The 26218-nt window shown below is 43.2% G+C and overlaps 1 protein-coding gene across 4 annotated transcripts in view; it reads left to right on the top strand.

Annotated features, from left to right (window-relative positions):
* The window catches only part of LOC119650393 (pleckstrin homology domain-containing family G member 5), a 431633-nt gene that overhangs the window by 56379 nt on the left and 349036 nt on the right, over positions 1-26218 (top strand). Inside the window, exon 1 of one of the 4 annotated variants that reach the window (XM_038053152.1) lies at positions 6062-7006. The exons of the other annotated variants lie outside the window; for them this stretch is intronic. The gene's annotated coding sequence lies outside the window, so the exon portion shown is untranslated. Of the gene's footprint in view, positions 1-6061; positions 7007-26218 lie in introns of those variants that run through there. 4 annotated transcript variants of the gene reach the window in all.

The raw sequence follows: 26218 nt of genomic DNA, 5'->3' as shown, positions 1-26218 counted from the left end.
AGCTGTCTGGCGTCCTGACCTACACCATCGTTCCATCTTAGGTAGGGTCTGCCTCGTCTTCTTTTCCTAACATAGATATTGCCCTTATAGACTTTCCGGGTGGGATGATCCTCATCCATACGGATTAAGTGACCCGCCCACCGTAACTTATTGAGCTGGATTTTATCCACAACCGGACGGTCATGGTATCGCTCATAGATTTCGTCATTGTGTAGGCTACGGAATTCTCCATCCTCACGTAGGGGACCAAAAATTCTTCAGAGGATTTTTCTCTCAAACGCGGCCAAGAGTTCGCAATTTTTCTTGCTAAGAACCCAAGTTTCCGAGGAATACATGAGGACTGGCAAAGATCATCGTCTTGTATAGTAAGAGACCCTATGGTGAGACGTTTCGAGCGGAACAGTCTTTGTAAGCTGAAATACGCTCTGTTGGCTGACAACAACCGTGCGCGGATTTCATCATCGTAGCTGTTATCGGTTGTGATTTTCGACCCTAGATAGGAGAAATTATCAACGGTCTCAACGTTGTATTCTCCTATCCTTATTCTTCCTGTTTGACCAGTGCGGTTTGATGTTGTTGGTTGATTCCTCTTCGATGCTGACGTTGCCACCATATATTTTGGCTTTCCCTTATTGATGTGCAGCCCAAGATCTCGCGTCAATGGCCGCCTGCTCGATCTGGATGAAGGCAGTTTGTACGTCTCGGGTGGTTCTTTCCATGATGTCGATATCGTCAGCATAGGCCAGTAGTTGGGTAGACTTAAAGAGGATCGTACCTGTTGCATTTACCTCAGCATCGCGGATCATTTTCTCGAGGGCCAGGTTAAAGAGGACGCATGATAGGGCATCCCCTTGTTGTAGACCGTTGTTGATGTCGAATGATCTTTAGAGTGATCCTGCTGCTTTTATCTGGCCTCGCACTTTGGTCAGGGTCAGCCTAGTCAGTCTTATTAATTTCGCCGAATTCTCTCATGGCTGTGTACAGTTTTACCCTGGCTATGCTATCATAGGCGGCTTTAAAGTCGATGAATAGATGGTGCAACTATTGTCCATATTCCAACAGTTTTTCCATCGCCTGCCGCACAGAGAAAATCTGATGTGTTCCTGATTTGTCTGGAGTGAAGCCTCTTTGGTATGGGGGGGGGGGCCAATGATGTTGTGGGCGTATGGGGCTATCCGGCCTAGCAAGATAGTGGAGAATATCTTATAGATGGTACTCAGCAACGTGATATCTCTATAATTGCTGCACTGTGCGATATCTCCCTTTTTATGTATGAGACAGATAATGCCTCGTTGTCAATCGTCAGGCATTGATTTGCTGTCCCACACCTTGAGCACAAGTTGATGAACCAGTTGGTGTAACTGGTCGCCTCCATATTTAACCAATTCGGCTGTAATTCCATCGGCTCCTGGCGACTTATGATTTTTTAGCCGATGAATTGCACGGACTGTTTCTCCTAAACTTGGTGGTGGCCGTATTTGTCCGTTGTCTTGAGTTGGCGGGACCTCCAACTAGCCGATGTTCTGGTTGTTCAGTAGCTCATCAAAGTACTCAACCCATCGCTACCATATGCCCATTCTGTCGGAAATCAGATTTCCCTCTTTGTCTCGGCAGGATAAGCATCGAGGTGTATAAGGCTTCATCCTGTTGACTTGTTGGTAAAATTTCCGCGCCTGGCGTGGTTGCTCTCTGTATTTTTCTAGTTCACTGACTTGTTGGTTCTCCCAGGCTTCCTTTTTCCGCCTTTGAAGTCGCTTCTCCGCTCGCCGGAGTTCGTGATAAGTCACTGCGCGTGCCCGCGTTCTTTGAGAATGCAACATTCTTTCTTTCCGTTGCTAGCTTACATTCATCGTCATACCAGCCGTTCCGACTCCTTTTGCGGCTGGGGCCAAGTATGTTTGTGGCCGTATCAATGATAACGTTCTTCAGGTGATTGTGAAGATTATTTGTTGATGCTTCATCTCCAGGTCCTCTGTTGACTGCAGTTATTGCGGCATCCATTTCCCTCTTATAGGTGTCGCGGGGGGCTCTGTTATGGATGGCTTCAGTGTTCACTCTCACCTGATTGTCAGAGTGGATTCTAGGTGGTATTGTTATTCGAGCTCGGAGCACTATGCCAACGAGATAGTGATCCGAGTCTATATTGGCCCCCTATATGTTCTGACATTCATCAAGGCTGAAAGGTGGCGGCGTTCGATCAACACGTGGTAAATTTTTTTTAAAGTGGTTCCGTCTGGAGAGGCCCACGTATGTTTGTGGACCGCTTTCCGCGCAAACCAGGTACTTCCAACAACCATTTCGTGTGACCCTGCTAATTGGATAATCCGCAGTCTGTTATCATTTGTTTTTTCGTGTAAGCTATGGGGCCCAACGTATCACCTGAATACGGGCTCCTTCCCTACTTGGCTGTTAAAATCCCTAAGTATGATTTTGATATCATACCTGGGACAGGCTTCGAACCTACTCCGAGCACATGGTTTATTGAATGACCGCTATAATATATGGCGTAGCGGCTCTTCTCCAGGAAACCGGTCCCTGTCCATCGCATCTCTTGTAACGCTGTTATATCAGCCCTATATTGGGGCAGGGTACGGGCTAGCTGCTCAGCAGCATGTGGTCAGTACAGGGAGCGCACGTTCCATGAAAAAATGCGCAAATCAATAATCCGTAGTCGTTGCCGAGTTCGTCGTTGTAAAGCCCATCCTGTCCGAGGCTCCTTTCGTGGCTCCGTAGCATCAGTTTTCCGTGTAGGGTTGTGAGCCCTACCCAACCCCCAACCTGGAGGACCGGTTGGTACATTTTGTCCCGTTTTTAGGCGCCGGAGACTCGCCTTCATCCTTCTCCGTCTGCAGCTTTTCGTTACGAAAGAGCTCCCAGCGGTCACCACGTGGAGATGGAGATAGGGTTTGGTAGTAGAGCTGTTGATGTTGGTTCAGCAGGCATTTCCCAGGTTTTATGCTCCATCGTGGGTACCAATCCACGTTTCGCCTGGGTCCTGGGAGCTATACTACCCTTTGACCAGCAAGAACGAGATATCTCCGGCCATAATCCGGGGATTTTGCATTTTTGCCAATTTTTACGACGCGGGGGTCGTGGAAATTTTCAATTTTCCTTGATTTCGCCCAGCCTCTCTGACCGCACGTTTCCCGCAATATCTCAAGTTCCCGGCACCGCATCGTGAAAATTCTTGGATTTTATGAATCTGGGCTGCCTCCCGGTTCGAACGAGATATTCCCCACCACAATCTGAAGATTTTGCATTTTTGCCAATTTTCACGACCCGGGGTCGTGGAAATTTTCAATTTTATTTGATTTTACCCAGCCCCTCGGGCCGCACATTTTCCGCAATATCTGGGGTTGTCTGCATCGCATCGTGAAAATTCTTGGATTTTCTGAATCTGGGCTGCCTCCCGGTTCGAGCGAGCGAGGTATCGCCCGCCGCAATCCGATGATTTTGCATTTTTGCCAATTTTTACGACCCGGGGGTCGTGGAAATTTTCAATTTTCCTTGATTTTGGCCAGGCCTCTGGCTTCACATTTTCCGCAATATCTCAAATTCTCAGGACCGCATCGTGAAAATTCTTGGATTTTCGGAATCTGGGCTGCCTCCCGGTTCGAACGAGATATTCCCCACCACAATCTGAAGATTTTGCATTTTTGCCAATTTTCACGACCCGGGGTCGTGGAAATTTTCAATTTTATTTGATTTTACCCAGCCCCTCGGGCCGCACATTTTCCGCAATATCTGGGGTTGTCTGCATCGCATCGTGAAAATTCTTGGATTTTCTGAATCTGGGCTGCCTCCCGGTTCGAGCGAGCGAGGTATCGCCCGCCGCAATCCGATGATTTTGCATTTTTGCCAATTTTTACGACCCGGGGGTCGTGGAAATTTTCAATTTTCCTTGATTTCGGCCAGGCCTCTGGCTTCACATTTTCCGCAATATCTCAAATTCTCAGGACCGCATCGTGAAAATTCTTGGATTTTCGGAATCTGGGCTGCCTCCCGGTTCGAATGAGATATCGCGCGTCGCAATCCGAGGATTTTGCATTTTTGTCCATTTTTACGACCCGGGGGTGGTCGAAATTTTCAATTTTCCTCGATTTCGCCCAGCCCCTATGGCCGCACATTTTCCGCAATATTTAGCGTTGCCGGCATCGCATCGTGGAAATTCTTAGATTTTCTGAATCTGGGCTGCCTCCCGGTTCGAACCAGATATCGACCGCCGCAATCCGACGATTTTGCATTTTTCCCAGTTTTTACGACACGGGGGTCGTGGAAAATTAAAAGTTTCCTTGATTTTGCCTAGCCCCTGTGGCCGCACATTGTTCGTAATATCTGGCGTTCCTGACATCGCATCGTGAAAATTATTGGATTTTCTGAATCTGGGCCGCCTCTCGGTTCGAACGAGGTGTCGCCCGCAGCAATCCGAAAATTTTGCGTTTTTGCCAATTTTTACGACCCGGGGGTCGTGGAAATTTTTAAATTTCCTCGATTTCGTCCAGCTCCTCTGGCCGCATATTTTCCGCAATATTTCAAGTTCCCGGCATCGCATCGTGAAAATTATTGGCTTTTCTGAATCTGGGCTGCCTTCCGGTTCCAACAGGTTAGGACGAGGTATCCTTGCGCCGAATTCGAGGTTTTTGAATTGTTCCCAGTTTTGACGATTCCGGAGTCTTTGAATTTTTCCGCGATATCCTACGTTCTCGGAGTTGTAACGTGAAAATTCTTAGATTTCTGGAATCTGGGCCGCCACAGCCTGACGATTTTGGATTCTTGCCTATTTTTCGGTTTCCCTTCTGTTCGTCCTGTTTGCCTTAAACTAACGTTCACTTCGTTTGCTACCTCAAATCCAATTTTTCCATAGAAACAAGAGCACTTTAGTCCTTGCATGGAAAAACTTCAGGTAATTTTCATTTATGTAACCCCTCAAACTTTCCGGAATTCCTCAACAGTTCTTGACCTCCTTCTTTGGTAATTATTTATGTCCAGCAAGTGCTTCAAACTTCTTCAATGTCTTGATGAATTTTCCACCCCTTCCGCTCCGAGTAAGCTTTACAAGTCGTGGCCCAATACAACTAGAAATAAATGCTGAAAAGCGTGACCTTGACCTCCCAACTCAAATTTATCTCAAAACTTAAATTTATACAAATCACACTAGTCGGAACCTGATTACACTGAACTCTATTTATAGAGACTTTCGTGTTCTCCTTGATATCCTTGGATAGGAATTATACCTTATAATTAAATCCATTGATTGATAAAGGCTAATTTATCAGAGGTGATCAACCTGGCTTTATGAGCTCCGTAGGTCCTCAAACTCGACACAACTCTTCGTGTTCTGCACACGTATCGAAATGGTTCAAGCTATTGACGAGAGTCATCGAAATTTTTCCAACCCTCCGCTTTGTCCTTATGGTCGGAGTGTTCCTTGTCTGATTCTCCCTCGAGCGAACATAAATGGCTGCTTTTGAACTCATTTTCAACTTAGTTAAGGATCGTGTCTATTGAATTAGTGTTGTTTGTCCGGAGGGATCAAAAGGAGCTACGGTTTGTATGTACTTTATATTAATGATGGTCAAGAGTATAATGTTTTCAACGCTGGCGGCCGGTCGTTGTAACGGAGAAAAGATGGTACATTTGTTTGATTTAGGCAAAGGTGTTTAGGGCGCATGACGGAGCTTTCTGGGAAAGTTTGAAAAGTATGAAGGGAGTTTGGAAGCTTCCTCACTTTGTGCAATGCTGGGAGCTCTATCCAATATCCCCATCGTTGTTCGAGTCCTTCTGCTTTCCTTTGTTCCTTCTGCTGGAACGCCACTGGTCGCACCCCTCCTGGCCTGTGTCTGACACCACATATTGGGAAGCTTTCCATCTTATTCAACATCCATCAGCCGGCGAATTTCACCGCCTCACAACATCCACCCACTTTCCCTCCCCAACAAGGGCAATTCTCAGTTGAAAGCCCAACGTGTGTTTTGGGAAAATTTTCAACCCCGTTGAAAAGTAAACTGAACAACCCGAACTAACCTGTCGTTGGACGGGTAGTTTGAAACGAACCGTCACATCGAGTGGACGGGAAAACCACTAAGAGAATTCGGGAAATTAAACGTTACATCCTGCACCCAACCAGACTGAAACCACCACTGTAGTAGTTTAGTTTTTCAGCCCCATCAGTTCGCTCTCGAGGTTCACTTTCATTTCAACCGTACCAACAACAGCAGCATATTGTTTCGCGGTGTCCTTTTGTCGCTTGATTAGTTTGGTTCTTTCGTTATCATCGGTCCCATCCTTGGCGTTATCTCTGAGTACCTGCACTTTCGGTCGTTCTGGTACAGAGTGTCCAGCACGTGATTAGGATAATTAAACTAACGTTTTACTGCGTCAATGCTAATACATATAATATTGATTTAAGGTTGGTTATGGGTTGCCTGTTACCGTCAGAAGGGTATTCCTTCCAAAGGTGTTGAATGTTATGTTTGCTTTGCAATAGTTTGTTTTGCCATCCGTCAACCCCCTCACTGTTTACTCTGAACAGCACCTACGGAGCCTTGCGTCTATGTGTGAACGTGTATCTATGAAGCTCTTCGGTAACATATTTATAACGAATAACTACGAAACGCACATTTATAGTGTTTTGAAAATTAGTAGTGAATGATAGCAGTGAAGGTAGTTAAAACATAATCCAGTGGCTTGGAGCGACCAGTCCTGACAGATACATCGTCCTTGGGAGTGTATCTGTGATAAGTAGTGCTAGTACCAAAGTGTCGTCTAATGTTTACAATATGGTTTTGAAAATCTCACGTAGTTTCTGCATAAATGTAAATTTTGGAATTTATTATCGCAACCCTTGTCATACATCATTCGACGAGGACTAGAGAGGGTTGTTCATTGCAATATTATACAACTTGCATGCATAACGATTATGTTATGCAACGATTTACGCGAAAGAAAAGATGAATGTTTTATGGATAAATGAATTTTAATCGAAATACATCGCGTATTCATTCAGGTAATTTATCGATGCATTTTATATTCTTGCATAGATTTCATATTCGTACTTTGGAGAACAACAAGGGTGTTATTGACACTGTTACTTCTGAGGACGGCACTTCTGCTGCTTCCGTTCATTTCTAATCATCTTAAGAAAACGAAATATAATTCTTCTTTGTATAGCACAAATTGCACAGATTCCCCATGCGCTTGGGAAGTGAAAGTCTTAGATTGTAAGAAGATTAGTTGGTCAATGGGAAATCCTTGAATTATAGGTTTGACCCCCCAACCATGAAAATGCATTCTCTCTGGAAATAGAAATAATTCATACTTTCTTGGAACTTGACCTATGAATTGATTTATGGATCGATTGGTTTGTTTGTTCTATTCATCCAACTTACCCTTTAGGACGTTTTATTGGATCCAAAATCTGGTAGACCATCCATAAGTGGTTCAACTAGTTCTCCACTGTAATGGCTCATGTAAGCTATGTTGGGTGTCCAGAATAAAATCACTTCGGATATCACATCGAATGACCAAACAGTCACTACTTGGCTCATGATGTTCACTGGTATGCCAAGAAACACTGATATTCCCCCAAGACCTCTTCTTGGCCAAACTTGTCTTCCCACACTTAGGTTCTCTGTCATTCTTGCAGGAGGCATTGTCTTCATAGGATCATGTTCGCCATAGTGGCGTATCACCCCGAAGTTTACTAATTTATTTTTCCAACAATCCAGGTCCCCTCAAATGATTGGTAGATTCCGCATTATTCAGGGTTTGAGATAAAATAAAAATAGGTTTCCAACTGAAGTTCTCCCAGATGAGCTCTATTCAAGTTGAGCTTCAAACCAAACATCGAGGTACCTATTCGCTTGACAGATTGACAATTACTTGCCTTCTGCCGCACAACTTCCTTGTATTCCAACCCCATTCGTGCAAAAGTTTGCCTATATCATTAGACCGGTACTCAAAATTGGTCAAAAAATGCAGTACGTGTAACTGACTGTATCTTTTCCAGTAAATAGGATGTCTCTTACTTCAATTAAGGATAGAAGAAAATTGCTTTGAAGCAGGGTATACCACGTCCGCTGGCATTCGCTATCGGTTTCTACTCAGGTCTTCAGCTTACTACAAATAATTTTTCTAATCTGCTCGTTGGCTTTGCTGGAAAAATGGGTTCCACTACATGCCACGACCACCATCTGCCGCTTTTATCGATAAAACTAGTAGTCTTCTGAATTGGCTATTTTCAGAGAGAGAGAGACCTGATCTATTGGCGAATTTCAGCCATTCAGATCTGGGCTAAGGGCACGTAAATGCCGTCACAGACAGCTGTCGACATGCGTTTGATCGTCAATTTGTTATTCAATTTTGAGGAGTGGATTGTGTTCGTAGTACCTTATTTACTCCCACCTCACTGCGTGACTATTCAAATTTATCGGTAATAATCTAAAGCGGACCCAAAGAGCAATAGTTTAGTACGCTAGATAGTGATCCAGAAGCCTCTCGACTTAATCCCTGCCAAGAGTATCACCGAGAAAATTGACGATTCCGATCTAGAGGAATAAATAAAGAATAAAAATGAACACCAGTGGTAACTGTTACAAAACTCTTCTTTCAGGAGTTATAGATACCAACATGATTGGCATGATGCTCTCCTATTGAAAATGCAGACACGATGGTGTGCATACCGAAAAGGGTTGCAGATCCCAAGACACATATTTGCTTAAGGTGTGACAACTTCCGTCCACATTCATACATTCTCAGATGCGTCTGAAAAGGCATATGGCGCGGCAGCATACATAAGACCCTTGAAAACCGACGGTAGAGTAATAATCAGGTTACTGTGCTCCAAGTCTCGAGCAGCTCCCATATCCAAAACAAAAGTAGGTGGGACAAACCTTACAAACCCACGCCTCGAACTTTGCGCTGCGATATTAGCCGCACAGTTGTCTTCACACATAAAGACAGATCTCAAAATAGAAGGAGCTACCTCATATCTGTGGACAGATTCCAAGATCGTTTTTTGCGCTCAAGCCGAAGCACGGTCAGTCTTCGTTGGGCGCCGAATTGCAAAAAGTCATCCACCATCGAACCAGTGGTGGAATGTGAGGTCTGTTCATAATCCAGCAGATATTTTGTCAAGAGGCACACCCCCAGGAAAACTTCTTGCTCATTACTAATGGTTCTATAGACGGACATTTTTGCATGGCCAAAAGTCATTGTCACCCCCAGTCTTTAAGCGAAACACAAGCCAGGATCCGGGATCGACGAAATGCACAAGGAGAACCAAAAGGCGAATCGAATCGTTTAGCCAGTGATTTTGAAGGAAGACAGGGTCAGTTCCTTCAATAAAATTCAACATTCTTATTCGCTTGGAAAATATCAAAGACTGACAGCATATTGCCTCCATTACATTCTGAGCGCTCTTTTGAGAATAGATCAAAACATCATCGTTAAGTGTTCATCGGTTTCTATAAAATTTTCAGATCATCCTGGGACTGTTTCAACTGCTCTGTTTGTCTTCCTTTCTTGAAAAATAGGTTCCACTACATGACACAACCAGTAATAAAATTACCCATTAAATGGACTTCCTCCTTTCACTCTCCCCTGATCCGTCATGGACCAGAGTTTATTCTGCACTCGTGTTCACGTTGGTATTCATCTCTCGTTCCTTCTTCAGGCTGACTTCTTCCTGCCTGAGCTTCTTATAAATTCCCGATATCACCTTTCCGATTTCAGTCCATATCGCATTCGATTTCAAGATATACTGCATGATGTTTTGGGGTGTTAAGTGCTCCATGGCTGTAGCTTCCAATGTAGCCCTCAGGTGCAGGCTGAAATTTTGTGTTCTTACTTTGATCTTGAATGACGAATTCTTCTTCCACTTGTACTATTTCCGTCTTATGTTCTGCGAGCGATAAACCAACGCTCTCTAATCAGGAATTAATATCATAAATTGCTTGATTCGCATAAAGCTCGACTCCCTCGAAGAACCGTGCAACAACTCCATGACTTCAATACCATTGGCGGAACGAATGGAGGCCACAGCACGCTCAGTACTCCTTTGAACATAATTATCCACTAGAGTGGGCCTAGGACAAACCCTTGTCGAACCTCCCATGTTGTACGATATGATTTGAGTCCTTCGCTTTAGAAGTTGGCAACGATATCATTTATTTACCTGCAGAAGACAATTGGGTCTTTCGTCGCAATCCTTAGCAATATGATCTTTTTTTCCGGATTTACTGTGCACTTGCACAGGTTTCTACCATGGAACCCAACCGATTCGGACTTTGGCTCTTTTCGCAGCTTCAAGAAATAGAGTTAGCGGCGAAGTTTGCTTGCCACTATACGTCACCCTTAACCGTAGAATATCTGTCCTCTGATTTGTCTGGGACCAGCAATTTTCTTCCTTCGTAATAATCTCAAGTAGGGCCCTTATATTCAATGACTCATCGTCATCAACGGCGCAACAACCGATATCGGGTCCAGACCTGCTTTAATAAGGAAGTCTAGAAAAACTGGGGTGTTTCACCAAGGTGACCAATTCGATATTCGTAAATGCTGTCTGCGTCCTGAACTACGCTATCGCTCCATCTCAAACCAGATCTGCCTCATCTTCTTTTTCTACCGTAGATATTGCCCTTATAGACATCTTCATCCATACGGATTAGGTGACCCGCACACCACAACCTGTTGACCAGGATTTTATCCATAACCAGACGATCGGGGTATCGCTCATAGACTTCGTCGTTATATAGGGTACGGAATCGTCCATCTTCATGTAGGGGGCTAGAAATACATCGGAGGATTCTTCTCTCGAACACGGCTGAGAGTTCGCAATTTTTTTTGCTCGTCTCAGGAATAGGACTGGCAAGAGCATTGTCTTGTACAGTAAGAGCTATGGTTAGACGTTTCGAGCGGACCAGTTTTTGTGAGCTAAAATAGACTCTGTTAGCTGTCAACAACCGTGCGCGGATTTCGTTGTCGTAGCTGTTATCGGTTGTGATTTTCAACCCTATATAGGAGAAATTATCAACGGTCTCAAAGTTGCAGTTTCCTATCTTGGACCAGTGCGGTTTGATGTTGGTTGGTTGCTTTTTGGTGCCGTTGCGACCATATATTTTGTCTTGTCTTCATTAGTGTGCAACCCGCGATCTCGTACTAATCGCCGTCTGCTCGATTTGGATGGAAGCAGTTTGTACGTCTCCAATCGCTCTTCCCATGATGTCGATATCGTTGATATGGCCAGTAGTTGGGTGGACTTAAAGAGGATCGTACCCCTTGAATTTACCTCAGCATCACGTATCACTTTCTCGAGGGCAGCTGTATGGGCCAATGATGTTCTGAGCATATGGGGCTATCCGGCCTAGCAAGATAGCGGAAAATACATTGCAGATGGTACTCAGCAACGTGATAGCTCTATAATTGCTGCACTGTGTGATATCTCCCTTTTCATGTATGGGCCAGATACTGTCTCTTTGCCAGACGTCAGACCTTGCATTGCTGTCCTATACGACAACGCTGTGCAACAGGATATGTGCTCGATATCGGTGGAAAACTGGCCAATATAATCGGGATGGCGAAATTGACGTGGCGAGTACTAGTTCTTTTCGTGGAAGGCGAAAGGTTAGCGTCTTGTGATCCGTAAAGATGGTGAACACACATGCTACAACCATATGACCATAATGTCTCACGCTTTGATTGCCAGCAGCAATTAATCCGCTTTTGGTGGACTGCCCCAATCACAAAGTTAGATGCATCCCTCAAAATGGCCAAAGGTGCATCAGACTTTGGACGTGCAAGCAACGCCGCCTATTTCAGTCTAGTTTTGGAAGCTTCAAAAGCGGTAGGGATGGGTATGAACTTCCTGTAAAATTCTAACATACCCAAGAATGCTCTAAGCTGCTTCACGTAGGCTGGTTGTGGGTATGATTGGATCGCTTTGACTTTGATTGGCATGGGACATGTCCTCTTCTTTGAGACAAGGTATCTTAAGAAATTGCTGAAATGTGCTGAATTCACGACTACTCCATATTGTTTCAACCTTTGAAAAAGAGTTCTTAATTGGCTGGCCTGCTTTTCATATGAAGATGAAGCGACCAATATGCTATCGATGTAGGCGTAGTAGAAGTCCGAAGTTCCCAAAGCCTCGTTGATGAATCGTTGGAACGTTTGCGCCGCATTTTGTAGGCCCAATGTCATAAACGGAAACGCGTCAAGGTCTAACAGTGACTGCCATCACAAGTCTTTGGTATGTCTTCCTCAGCTACCGGGATCTGGTTAAATGCTCTTCCCAGTTCTACGTCTAAGACAGTTTTACCATAGAGCGTTCGGGCGAAATCTTGGATGTTCCGAACTAGATAATGGTTGGCGAAACTCCGCGGGTTCAGTGCGCGGTGATTTCCGCACGGTGTCAACTCGTTATTCCTCTTAGGTACCATATGCAAGGGTCTCGCCCACGGACTATTTGATGGGCGCGCCGGATCTAATCGCCTGGATTTTAAAGCAACTGGTGGTCCTGACGTTGTGACTATATGATGCTTAGCTCGATGACACGTTATTTTTCCAGTTCCGTCGGGAAGAGTTATTTCCGGAAATTCAGCTGGGATATCGTGATAAGGGGTTGTTTCAGTACCTGATATGTGGTGTGTCCTGGGCGGGAAAGGTGAGTTGTTGAATCGCGAAGACAACCGGCCCGATAGCGTTCCCGAAGTTTAGATACGCGGTTTCATGCATTTGATGATTTCGACATTAACTCTCCAGTAATATCGACATATGCCTTGGGAACGAAGACTTTCAGATCTGGGCTGTGATTGCGATTGAGAATGAGGGTGTCGACGTTTAAGTCCGGAAGAATTCTTGAGTTGGGACTCCTGTTTGACCATGTGTAACTCCATTCGCAGCTGCGCAAGCTGACTTGTTAATTGCTGGACAAGATGCGTTGAAGTGGTCTTCGCTGCTCAAGACGAGGATGTTGTTTCCGCAATATTTGACGAAAGTGTGGTGTGTTATCAGCTACGTCGACTGCAGTTTGTAGTGGCTGACGATCCACTGTTGCCATAATCCGATGAAGAGCATATGGCAGGCGTCTTAACCATGAATTTCTCATTAGCGGCTCCGAAACTGTAGTACTGACGAGGGAGGGTTTCTCTCCACCCATATATGTGTGCTCTGGGAGCTATCTCATTTTCTCGTCCTGGCTGGCACACAACCGCTTTATTAATTCCTCGCGTAAGCAGTAATCTGAGCAGATCGTCAGGAACTCTGTAATTATGGCGCGGACTTCATTGGCATATCGGGGTGGTAATACCGCTATGACTCGCAAATATTGCTGTTCTGGGTCTTTTATGCCTCCACAAATTTGAATCAAACCTCAGAGTTGTGGGGATTGAAGTCTGGACAAACTTGGTACCTAGTTTACCGCGGTCAGAGTCATACTCTTGTCTGCAGGCTTGTTGGATATTATCGGCATTCTCGTTGTCACTGCTTTTACGTTTCGGGGTCACCACTTTGGGAGCTACCAGGCTATCAAAATATTTGAATAGCTCTCTTGGCATTAGTTCTTGATGTTGGGGAGACCACAACTCTCTCTACAATTTATAGGAGATATTATGACTACGGTTTATGCAACTCAGAATAAAATATCTCCCTAGTCAAAATGGAGAAGACGTGATAATTTTCATTCATTATCCACTCATCAGGTGTCATCTCACCCGCTGCGAGAAATATGGTTACAGAAGTTGAGGGATGGATTTTTCTCTGCCGTACGTAAACGAATAGTCCTCTCTCTTGCACAATGCTCGCCTTGAGTAAGAAAAGCCTTTTCAATCAGTGAATAGCTCCGAGTTTTCTTATAAAACCTACAGTCCCGAATGGTAATCAAAGACCTTCAGGTGGTATTTTCCCCTAGAAATTGTAGGACGACCAAGTTGAAAAGTTCAAAAAACTGTTCCGAATTAGTGAACCCATTCACTTGATAAATGGGAAAGTCACCGACACTTTAGTGATTCACTACGTTTCGCATAATCGTCTGTGCTCGACACATCCCCTATCAAATGCTTGAATTCCTAGCCAAAAACATTGGAAATCCTTCCCAACACAAGGAGTTTTCCACGAATCCATCCATGGTTATTCAGAACTGCTTTCAATTTCAATTCCCCCAACCACACCTGTCGAAAAATGAGCGAATACTACATTCAATATTCTTAGCAGGTCTGAAAGGTCATAACATTGTGCCAACCCCAGTCTAGAAGTCTACGAGTCTACGAGTCTGCCAACCACAAACCAACCCTCACCTGCTGGCTGTCAACCGTCCCTATCTTACCCTGCAGCTTTCGCGTCTTATGGTAATTCTGATGACTTACGTAAGAGAAAAAAACTTGCCCCACAGAAATGCACGAAACCGGAGGTGAAATCGCGAAATGTTGAACAATAACAACAACATCGACCACGGTAAAAATGCAGAGAAGTTATGTAGTCAAGGATGTGGGTATATAGCGAAAAAGCTTACAACAAGGATTGGCATATTAATTAGCGATCATTCCATTAACGAACTATAGGAAAAAATGGATTGGAATTGGGTTGATACGGGGTTGAAAATGGGGGGGTCCAAGCTTTCTGGGGTGGTTGGTTACATGACGGTGCCATCATGATTATGATGATGATGACGTCGAGGTCACGAAACTACTTTATTGTGAGGAACACGCAATTTTATTTGATCAGACGAATTGTTGTTTATTAAGTGCAAACATATACTAAAATGTCCAGGCAAGTTGGGATTTTTATTTGTTTCTGGCTTTTTAGGGCTGAAATTGTCCGGAGATTGGGGGTTCTGTGTACTCGATGAGTGGTGAACAGTTCAGGACGATGCTTAGCGTGATGGACAAGATGGGGGATGTGGCTGTATTTGATGAAATGCTAATGCTAAGTATGAATTATTATGTAACTGTTTGTTTTGCCCAGAAGTCGTGTTCGTGCATAAATAATAATTTCGGCCGAATTAATGGCTTTCATCTATTATGGAGATTGATTTTTTGCTTAGAAAATGAGCCTGGAAAAATGAAAATGTGAACAAATTTTTGGAAATATTGGCTTACGAAAAGCTAGAAAGGACTCTTCAATCTACGCTCCCTGCTATAGTACTGTCGATAATGTCTACAGGCATCAGAAAGCAATAGCAGTTCCGAAACACATAAAGGATACGCTTTTTACATTTTCGGGGTCGCAGCTTGTCGCCCTAAATTCGACAGTCTGACATGATACCGAGGTCGTATCCAGAGAATTCAATCTTATTCAGAGTGGCAAAACCAATGCTTATATTCTATCTGTTATGATGATTCGGTTTGGCAAGTTGATTAAAGGATCAACCCAACTGTTATAAACCAAGAAAGCAGACCTCAGGACTGCAGTTCGCTAGTTGGTTCAAAAACCTAGATAGGACCCTTTACACTTCTGCCTTTGGTAGACCATTCTTAGAATTGTAATCAAAAACCCCTAAACAAAGAAAACTTCGGGCAAGGATTCATATGACCCCAAATACGAAAAGGGGAATATCTGCTCAGTGAAAAGAAAAACTATGAAAAACCTTAAGTTCGTCTGCCATCCCTTTTTGACATTTGCTTTACGACACTCACTCTACCTGGTATATACCTCTTATTCCAACCAAATCAAGTAGCCGACGCTCAACCAACTCAGCCATCGCACCATCAGGATTCTTCAACGGTCCGTATAACGAAATCGACTCTTGGTCTCCTACCAACTTATATAAGGAAACTAAGGATACCATACTCTGTTGACTTCGCAATCTCTAATTAATCTTCCGCTTTTTCACATATAATTAGGCTGCGAATTTATCACTCTATGTTCAAAAAAGCAAGGCTGTTCGAATCACCCATTTGTACTCCATAGTCCAGTCCATGGTATTCCTATTAATCTGATTGGAAAAGACGTCTTATGTTCTGTCTAAGTTTGCTACTAAGGATATGTTTGGATGACGATCAAATATCACCCGCGCTCGAAAAATCTGAAGACTTACTGTAGCGCAACTTTATTCCGAAGATAAAGCCGTGGCGAGAGAGAGGTGGAAAGGGGAGTTTCCCCCCGGGTCCGAAATTTTCTCGGGGTCCAGAATAGAAATTTCATTGAAAAAAGGGATAATAGGGCACAGGCATAATTTTCGCCCTAGACCCGTATAATTTCCATCCTAGGTTCTGTTTTTACTTTCAAGTTGTATAATTACGACGTATGTCAGTGTAACCTAGATGAAGGCCTGTCGAGAAGTTGGGGTAAGGTCAAGTCAATAGAGCTAATCATAATATCCTCTGTTCACTACTTCCTGGTATCTATTGTCCTAAAATCTTTTTTTATGACTTGCGGTTTCGTCCAGGGTGGAGGCAACTCATCAGACGCTGCCTCACCTCTAACCACTTCGGTCACGCTGCTCCCAGGGCAGAGGTGAGCCAGCGTCCGACAAGTTGCCTCTGCCCTGGACAAAACCGCAAGTCAACAAAAAAAAATTTTGCAACGCGGGTGCTTGCTCAAGGATGAGGGTTCCATGGACCACAACCGTGAAAGCATGTTGCTTTCCAACTGGTCCAGTCCGCCATTAAGTGGATGGCGGACTTAGGAATCCCTCGATTTTTAAGCAAAAAATCTATTGTCCTCCCGTACTGTTGAATCTCCTCACGATCATCTTTACAAAGGCATAAACAGGGCACCAATTGGTGCTTCGTTGATAAATAAATACGTTTTTGAAATAAGAAAATGATGAAGATAACACTGGTTTCTTCCTCAGGAAACTCAGTTTGAGGAGATATGCTTAGCCTCTTTCATTTGGTAAACCCTATATAAGTAGTGTTTTAGACTATTTAGCTCCTCATTTAATTTGCTTTGTCGTAGAGTAAAAAAAAGGTGCATAAATTCAGATAGGATTTACTCTGTTGTAGGAAGGAAGTGGAGGCGGGAGGGCTATTGTACACGAGGGAACGGGAGAATCTATGTTGCACATGTTCAGGAGCAAGACAATCTCAATTACGGGAAGGTGACCAGATTACGAGCTGTACTCGAAGGGTATTCCTCACGAGGAGGTAGAGGATTGGATGGAACCAAAATCAAAGGAGTAGGGAACTAAAAAGTCTGATAGTTTGGTTGCCCGATTGGTAACTTCGAGGCAATCGGTGTTGAAGGACCGCTTATTGGGGAAAGCAACTCCGAGGTCCTGAGCGGAGTTATGGTATGATAATTAATGTCCGTTGACAGAGTAGGAGAAAGAAGTGGGTGAGGATTTAGTAGCACATAAGTGACACTTACTGACGTTTACGGCTAAACCATTAGCAGAACAGCATGGAACCAGAGTGTCCAGGCTAGATTGAAGAGAAACAGAGTCTACATTCGATGATATAGCGGGAAACACCTTAAGGTCGTCGACATAGAGCAAACAGGAGCAATTAAGGAGTGGAAGGTCTTTCTTAAAAAATAAAAATAATAAAGGACCCAGAATAGATCCCTGTGGGATGCCAGAGGAGAGGGAGAAGGAGCGGAATGGTCAGCCATCAAAAGAGACGGGGCAGGATCGATTGGAAAGGTAAGAGGCAAGCCACGAAACGTTATGGTAAACGGTATGAGAACGTTTAGAGACGAAAGTTTGGACAGGAGTATGTTGTGATTTAAAGTGTCGAAGGTGTTAGCAAAGTCAAGGTAGATAGTATGAACTTCCCAGCGTGAATTTTGATATTTAATCACAAAGTTGATAAAGTCGAGGAGGTTGGGGGCAATCGACGTTCGCTTAACAAAACCGTGTTGCTCTTTCACTATGTGATGGCCAAAGTGGGCGCAAGAGTACGGTCGCCACTTTTGTGATTGCTGATGATGAGAGTCACTTTCCACAGGGAAAATAAGGGACAGGGGATAGGAAATGGGCTGATCATTTTTAAGCAAAAAGAGGTTTGGAAGACCGTCGTGTCGTAGCCAGGGCCGATATTGGCATCGAATTTGCCAATGAGGTACTCGACAAGGAGAGTGGCAAGGAGGGGAACGGTAGGCGATGTGGAAGAAGCAGGCGACATCCACTATCGGGAGGGAAGACACAAAAGGGGAGGGAATATAGATTGGGGAAAAATGGCGATAGAGTAAATCATAAGATAGTTGGAGGGAGTTAGCTGAGGAGCCAGAGAATTTAATGGACGGTAGGGATAGCTACCAGGACAGCGGGCGTTGCGAATGTGGGACCAGAAAGGTTTGAGGCACCGCTTCCGTGGGGCTTCAACACTGGCCAGATATTCCCTTCTGTACTTAAGTATTAAGGGTTTGACCGAGATGATTAAATAGTATAGAAGCGTACCACTTTTATCAAATTGTTTTCGAGTCCTATTTCATAAATAAAAACAAAACGTAATTAATAATACGAAATTTTATTCAGACATCTAATTTGACATGTTGAATGGGTTGAGTCCTTCCTAGGTTAAAGCACCCTCCATCAGGGCATGCTTGCATTAGGGCATCCCTTTGTAAGCAGACCATTTATCTTGTCATATTTCACGGAGCAGTGGGATAGGTGACAGTTTTTTGCTGCGTGACCCACTCGATGACAGTTTTACACTGTAACCCCTACTTATGCCTGATTCGATTTTAAACCGCATTAAGGTGCATTGGTCACCCTTGATACCAGTAATGGTTCCTCAATGAATGTGACCAGTCAGAGATCTAATTGCATATTCATGATCTTCGCCCAATTTGTGACGAAGGACTTGACGCTAATGACGATGGAGTTTCTTGGGGCTTTCAGGCTTTCGCGATTTTAGCAGGAGGGAAAAGCGTCAAGACCTCTGAGAATAGGGAAAGGTTCTTTCAACTTACCCTGTTATTATTAGAGATGGGTTTGTTGATAATAGGTGTGGATGGTAGGATATGGTTTTTGGAAGTTGACGAAATAGGTTATAAGCTGCGAACTATGGGTGTTGGTTTCTGCTTCGGGGCCACATTGAAGGCAGGTAATTCTACCATCTCTGACTCTTGTTCATGCTAAATCAGCAGAGAAGGAGTTTCCCTCCCCCGTGTTGGAATGCTAAGGCAGACAGCTTGAAATCCGATAGCTTGGCCTTTAGACCCCTTCCATTATGGAAAAACAGGCTAAAGTTGTGAAAATCATTTAAGATCGGCGAAGCTTAGTCCTTCAATAAGGCTTGATGAAGACGATAGAGATTGGACGATGGCATCGATATCACTTTGAAACAAGCTATCAATCGGTCAGGTAGCATGACCGAGGAGACAGAGTTGAGCTCGACTTGCTTCTGATGTAGGCCAGAATTTCATCGAAAGTGGTGGAGTACGCTAGCCTCGACACGAATAGTTATTTCGGAGGTTAGCCGTAGTCGCTGGCAGGCTATAAGCAGAGCCAAACAGCGGCGTCTCAGAAGCCGAGGCTACGTTGGCGCTCGATGAAGTGGCAGCTTAAGGAAGCAGATTAGATGGTGATTTTGAAACTGCATGTTGAATCGCTTTAGATAGCATGGTACTGCAGTAGGTATTACAACGATAGATAACATTTGGAGAGAATTTTGCGCGAATGTCTACGAACGCGGAGGGAATTCCCAAACATTAGGCATAGAAGGTCATACCATAGAACTCATTGCAGTCAAAAATCACGGAGCGGATAGATTCCGACTCCCTGGAAATAGCAACGACCCGGGAACAGTAATTACAAAGTTGGATGAAAAATATTGTTGCCAGAACAAAATTATAAGAGCCTGAAAAAAGAAGAATCTTTTTAAAATTTCAGATAAATTTAGTGTAATGGTGAGTCGTTAGATTATCCGAAAATTTGGTGAAAACTAGAAAAGGCAACTAGAGCCTGCAAGGTGGCTTATGAGTTGTCAAGATTTTGGAAAAGTTTCAAACTGGCTCAAGATTCCCACGATGAGCGTTCATTATGTAGAACAACAGATTCGGTGTATCAAATCCGCACCATACTGAAGAATGTGGAGGGGATTTCTTATCCTTCACGCATAAGAACTATATTCTATTTGTTTTTCTTCATTGACATGCCATTAACTCAGGTAGGGTAGGCAGAGGAAATGTTCGAGTTATACCCTCTGACGTTGGTGTTTCTGTTCTATCTTTCTGTCAAAGCACGTCAGGCGTCTTGATAAACAATCTATTTTTTAGTTTCAATGGGGATCTATTTATTTTCAAAATACAATATTATTTGTTGACAGAGGTCTTTGCACTGGCCGACTACAGAGTACAGATTTTAAAATTCTAAGATAATTTTTACGGGGTCTGGGAATCAATGTCATAGGGAGAAACTTAGGCCCCAGAGCGAAAATCATGCCGCCATCCCTTCAATCAAAATCAACCCAATTTTATTGAAGTTTTTATTTTTAAGTCTCCTGGAAAAACTTGGGGTCTAGGGTGGTTGCTATACCCCGAAGAGAAGTAATTCCAAACAATGCGCGTTTAGCGGCATTCTCTTTTATCTGCATCTGGGTCTCAAGAAAAACTTCAACCGAGTTGCATACGTTGATTTTTTCAAAGCAGCATCCCACTGTCACCGCAAACCTACCCAAGACGAACTTCAAGTCAGAAATAGGGTCTTTGTAAACAGGTTGTGAAAATTTTAGAACGTCACTGAGGTCAGAAGTGAAGTCAGACTGTCGCAAGATTTGGGCTAAGGCATACTCTGTGTGGGGCTCAATCTCTAAAATGTCTTTTGACAAGGACCGGCATTCCTTCTCTCTTCCCCATTCTGTAGGTCTGCTTCCAATGAATCTTTCCCATTTTTAAGGTTTTGTGTGAAACAAAACCTTATTAGAATCGAGACGGTGTCTGTCTGTCCGTCTGTCTCTCTGTCTGTCTCTCTGTCTGTCTGTCTGTCTGTCTGTCACACCCGATTTATTCGGAAACGGCTAGACCGATTGTCATGAAAATTGGTGAGAGTATGTAATCTGGTGTTCCCTTTACATGCAGCAAGTGGCGCCATTTTGTGTTCAGTTTAAGGGGGCTCACCATACATGTGAATGGAGGGTGTAAATTTTTTTTTCACAGAATGTAGCCATGTGGGGTATCAAATGAAAGGTCCCAATTAGTACTTTTCGAAGCTGGTTCAATATTTGATATTGGGTGTAACATAGGGGAATGAGGGCTCAAAATATGACCCACAAAAAGTGTAACAGGTCTCGTTCTCAGAACCTATCCAACCGAAAAATCTGAAAAAAATCACGGTGGTGCATCTCTACAAAATCTAGGCCTCAAAATATATCCGGTTCCGATATCTGCACAAATAAGGTTAATAATAGTATATTTCCACATTTTAGAAATTTACCCGGCACCCCCCTTATGTTCATCCTAGAAATACAAAATTTCGCATGCGTGTAATGAAGACCATAATGCACAAGCTGGTCAAGTTTGAAGAAAATCCAATTATTATTAACAAAGTTAAAGGGGATCAAACTTTACCATTTTTTGAGAATTTCGTGCACTCTACAACCTGCATGACGTCATCATCACATGTCAATTCGTCAATACCACAACGAAATGAGTTTTTATGAATATCAATTACTCCAACCAGACATGTGTGTATGTAGATATATAGGATATGCGTGCTAATGAACTTTGCGAATTCAAATAGATATAAGAAATCGGAAATGTGGGTACGATCAATTGACATACGTGCATATATGTGTACAGTATTCCGAAATAGGCAGTTTGTTTGTTTAGGGTGCGCGTAATATCTATGGCTGTAAAATATACGTATGTCTCGTAGTTTGGAAAAATATGAAGGAATATGTTTGTTTTGTAGCTATATACGGATAGAAAAATGTGCGTTGAAATTTCTTACATAAGATGAACACAAAACCTTTATAACCGAAGCGCGAGCTTCCGTTATTCCGACTTGTTAGTTTCTAAAGTTGATGAATATGTTACACTTAAGGTGAGACATATCTATAATAGATAATCTTGTTTTAGTGTTCGCTTTTTTTCCTGAAGATTTTTTTCTTTAAAAAAATGTCAGTAAACTAGAGGTTTAATATAACAGTTTTCAGGTCCAAAATACTTCGTTGCAGAAGCAAATATAACACAAAAGGACGAGAGAGGAAAGGGGTTTTTGAATTTTTGGCGGAAACTTGAAATGGAAACTTTCTAAGGCCTTAAATAATCGTCCTCGTTAGCAGACTATCTCTGGGCTGTGCTGCCCCTCTAAAGCATTCGATCCCATTGATCACCCTCTTTTCTCAACAAACTCAGATGTTATGGCTTTTTATTCACTATTCTCAACTAGTTAGCGTTTGGTAGATTATGTCGTCTCAACTACTTTTTTCCCTTTTCTGGGATACCCCAAGGTTCTATCCTTGATCCGAGTATTTTTGAAGTGTCATTCTAAGTCCTCCTTGCATTATGATTATGATGAAGAATATCCACCATTTTCAGTAATGTATTTAACTTGTTCTGCTGGAAAATTTGAAATTTCTTGGATAAGACCCATTAATGTCTGCACGTAGATCACCTTGAAATTTCATTTTCTTTCTACATTGAAGTACTTCATTCTGTGAAACCTAACCAATTTCGCTGAATTTGCGTCTATTCCCAAATTATACCTTCAAGTTCAATTCCTCATGCATGCATCCATACATATATAATAATTTTATTTCCAGATACACACTCGTATTCCCTTATTTCCTTGAAATAATTTCATATTTCCTAAAAATATTCTGAACACAGCGCTCAAGGGCAAAGTTCTTCTTCGAATTATGGCGGAAAATAAATGTATCCCCATGGAAAGAAGGGGAATCGAAGTATCGACAGGAATAGTTATGAGGAGTTTTCATATTTGCTTAGGAACGGAAAAGTTCTTCTTAGCTCAAATATTGGAATGGAAATTTAAAAATTTATTCAACGCTGATTGCTGATGAATCTGAAAAATGAATGAAAATTGGACGATGTGCACTGAAGTGGTTGAAATCAATTTTTTGAAGTGCGCCTTGAGGCTGGCTTGAGAGGTCAAACTCGATTTATTCTAATTAGAGAAGTATCTTTCGGTCGTTATCGACGAGAAAAGTATCTTTTAATCGTTATCTGATACATTACATTACCTGTCCAAGAGCTAAAACATTTTTACTCTGCTGAAGATTCCCAGAAGTTACATTGAGAGACTGGATAGCAGGACCTGCGCCTGCAGGGATAATTCACAGATGAAAAAGCTTGAGCCGCTATGTTTCTCTGTCTCTAAAGATTTCTAAAAGTCTTCCAATGCTTCTACACCCAAATATGTATGTCTTCATTAAGGAGTGAAAAGATTTTGGGTTGCTCTTGATATCTGAAATGTCGACAAAGATTGATTTGACTCAACTCCAACGTTACTCCACAGCTTTGAGTTTTTGGCTGGATTTTATCCTTCTAGCATTGAACTTTCACTTTTTGGGTTCATTTCTTATGGATACATGCCCATTGTGCCCCACATCATGTCAGTTTTGCAATCTTCCGAAGGTTTATCTAAAAGTCATTTGACCTTTGATCGTTTCCATCCTTAATTATCTTTATAGATTCTAATGGAGCATATCCTCCTACGTGTTAGCTGAAATCCTAATCGATACAATACTTTTTCTCCTGGCGCATTGGGACACAATTTGTAAAGGACTCTCATTTCTGCTTAAATGACGACTGATTGAATTCCGAAAGCAACCTTTATTCATTCTGACAAACTACCTACATATGTGTAATCTAAGGAAAACAGGATGTTCAGAACCAAATTTTCCATTCCAGAGTCCTTCAACTGTTGCAAAGCAGAAGAGAACCTAATACTTCCAATATCCTGAGGGATTGATCAGTTTCTACTGGCAATTGTGGAAGGTTTCATTGTTCTAGTAAATGCTAATATCCAGGTAGTCAATTTCGTTAGCCTGAGGTGGTACTGTTGACTCCTTTCTGTATTGAATACTGTTTTGTACGCTCGAATATAGCGTCTACGGATCAAGGACTCACATTACACTCATTTAATTTTCAGTTTACTAATGAAATCAAGAAGTGTTCGACATCTAACTATGATGTCCTCTTTCCTTGCTGCCATTTGTGAGTATCTTGCTTGGAAATATCCTTGCTTCTCTCCTCCAATTTGATTTGAGTAAGTTTCACGACACAACAAGGAACAAGCAAATGTTATACGTCTGAAGTATAGGAGATGCCCCAGTTAATTAGATCTTCCAGCCTACCCCATAGAGAACGTTATGGAGCCCAGGAAAATAAAAGGCTTCACGACAAGACACAGCGTAACACAAGATATTACCGGTTGGTAGTGGCAGCTACAATACTTCCTTCAACAGGATATCTTAAACATGCTCTCAGTTACTTTTAAAACAAAAAGAAAACTTGATACTTTATTCTGTAATAATAATATGGCCAATGCAAAGGATTCATCAGATGAACCTTATTTCCTGCCTTCCGATTACGCTAGATGTTAATATATTCCTCAAGGCTTTTTGCATATTAGTACGTATCCATTTATCAGGCTCAGACAGACTACCGGCTAAAATACCCTCCAGGAGTCATTTGACACATTACCTCAGACCAGGCCTATTCAGTATAAGAGCAAACTCCGTGGATTCAGGGAGCCTGAGCTCTCTCCTACCCATCTCCCTCTTTTTCATCTTAAGAATGTCTTAAGTATAACGTGCGACTCGACTCCACAAATCTTCACTCAGCAGCATAGTTCCAATTATGGTGTCCTGGGACCCAAGACACGCTTCCTTCAAAAAGTGATGGCGATCGCGCTTCCACCTTCTGCAGAAAATAAAGGTGTGGCAGGCATCATCCACCATGTCCTTGAAATAAATGCAGTCAGGCAACCGTGATTTTCCGACTGTGCACAGGTAAGATTGAAAATGCCCGTGTCCGCGGAGTTGCTGGGTTAGGTAATAATCAACCTCGCTATGCTTTCGATTGAACCACGACCGCACGTCTTTTATGACATACGCAGTCTACCTACCTCTCCTTTCTCTTTCCCAAGATTGCTGCCATATGCAGAGAGTACGGGCTCTCTCTCACAAGTGACAGCTTCATTATTTCCCTCACCTTTCTTGAGATATATAAGCCTCCGCTCGGTGGCATGGAGACCGATCGGAATACCTCCCGCTATCGCCATCGCAACTCGGAGAGCCCCTCGTCTGTATACTTGCGCTAGGCGCTTACGGTACATTTCCTAATTGAGGGAGTCAGCCCATATTTCGGAACCGTAATGGAGGACGGACTGAACCACGCTGGATTGGACATCAGCCGGTAAATGGCAAACATTCTAGCCACAGCCTTGTGCGAAGAAGCTCATCTTCATGGCTATCATGATGCCCAGGTATTTCATCGCCGGCTTCGGTAAAATAATGGTTTCACCAAACTGAATAGGAAGAACTGTGGGAACTCTCACCTTGAACAGTGCAACAACTTCAGTTTTCTTCAGAGCGAGGGAGAGTCCATTCTCAGCCATCCGTCTGCTTACTCGCCGCATCACTATTCTCAGTATGCGGTAAGCTTGCTCAACGGTGCGTCACCAGTGCCGCAACATCGTCCACGTAACCGACTAGATGTGATTTATCAGGCATCTTGAGCTGTAGAAGACTATCGTATAAAGCGTTCCGAAAATCTGGAACAAGGTCAGATCCCTGAAACATCCCTGATGATTCTGCGCTGTACTCTCCGGGTCTCGTAGAAAAAAGCACTTTTCCCTTAAATGGTCCTTCAAGATCCACAATAGGTTGCCTGGAGTATGGAAGCGATTTTCTAGTGAATCAAGCATGTCGCACCGCTTCGCAGAATTGAAGAGGTTTCTTACGTCGAGGGTCACAGAGAGCACTGCTCGCCCATAGTGGTGACTGTCTGCTGCAGCCAGTTTTATCGCTTGGACCACCTCATCAATGGCGTCAATTGTGGATCGCCCTGCTCTGAAACGATATTGTGTTGGTGATTAGTCTCTTGAAGAGTGGGCATTCCTCAGTACTCACTCTTTCATCGACAGCGTCAATGCGGATGGGGCGGATAGAAAAAAAGCCCTGCACGACTTCTTCCATCTTCGGTTCTTCCACAGAACAGGGCGACCGATAGACACTGAGTTTTTTGGGAAACCAAAGTACCCGAGGCCCGATGGCCCTCTGTTTATGTCGCTTCTGTCAGCAACGTGCGTTCTGTCTGTTGATTTCGTGGCAGAGTTCCTTCCCCTTCTCTTATACCCTGCGGTTCTAAGCGT

Source organism: Hermetia illucens, chromosome 2 (assembly GCF_905115235.1).
Source record: "Hermetia illucens chromosome 2, iHerIll2.2.curated.20191125, whole genome shotgun sequence".
Taxonomy (NCBI): Eukaryota; Metazoa; Arthropoda; class Insecta; order Diptera; family Stratiomyidae; genus Hermetia; species Hermetia illucens.
This window is presented reverse-complemented; position numbering and strand designations above follow the sequence as displayed.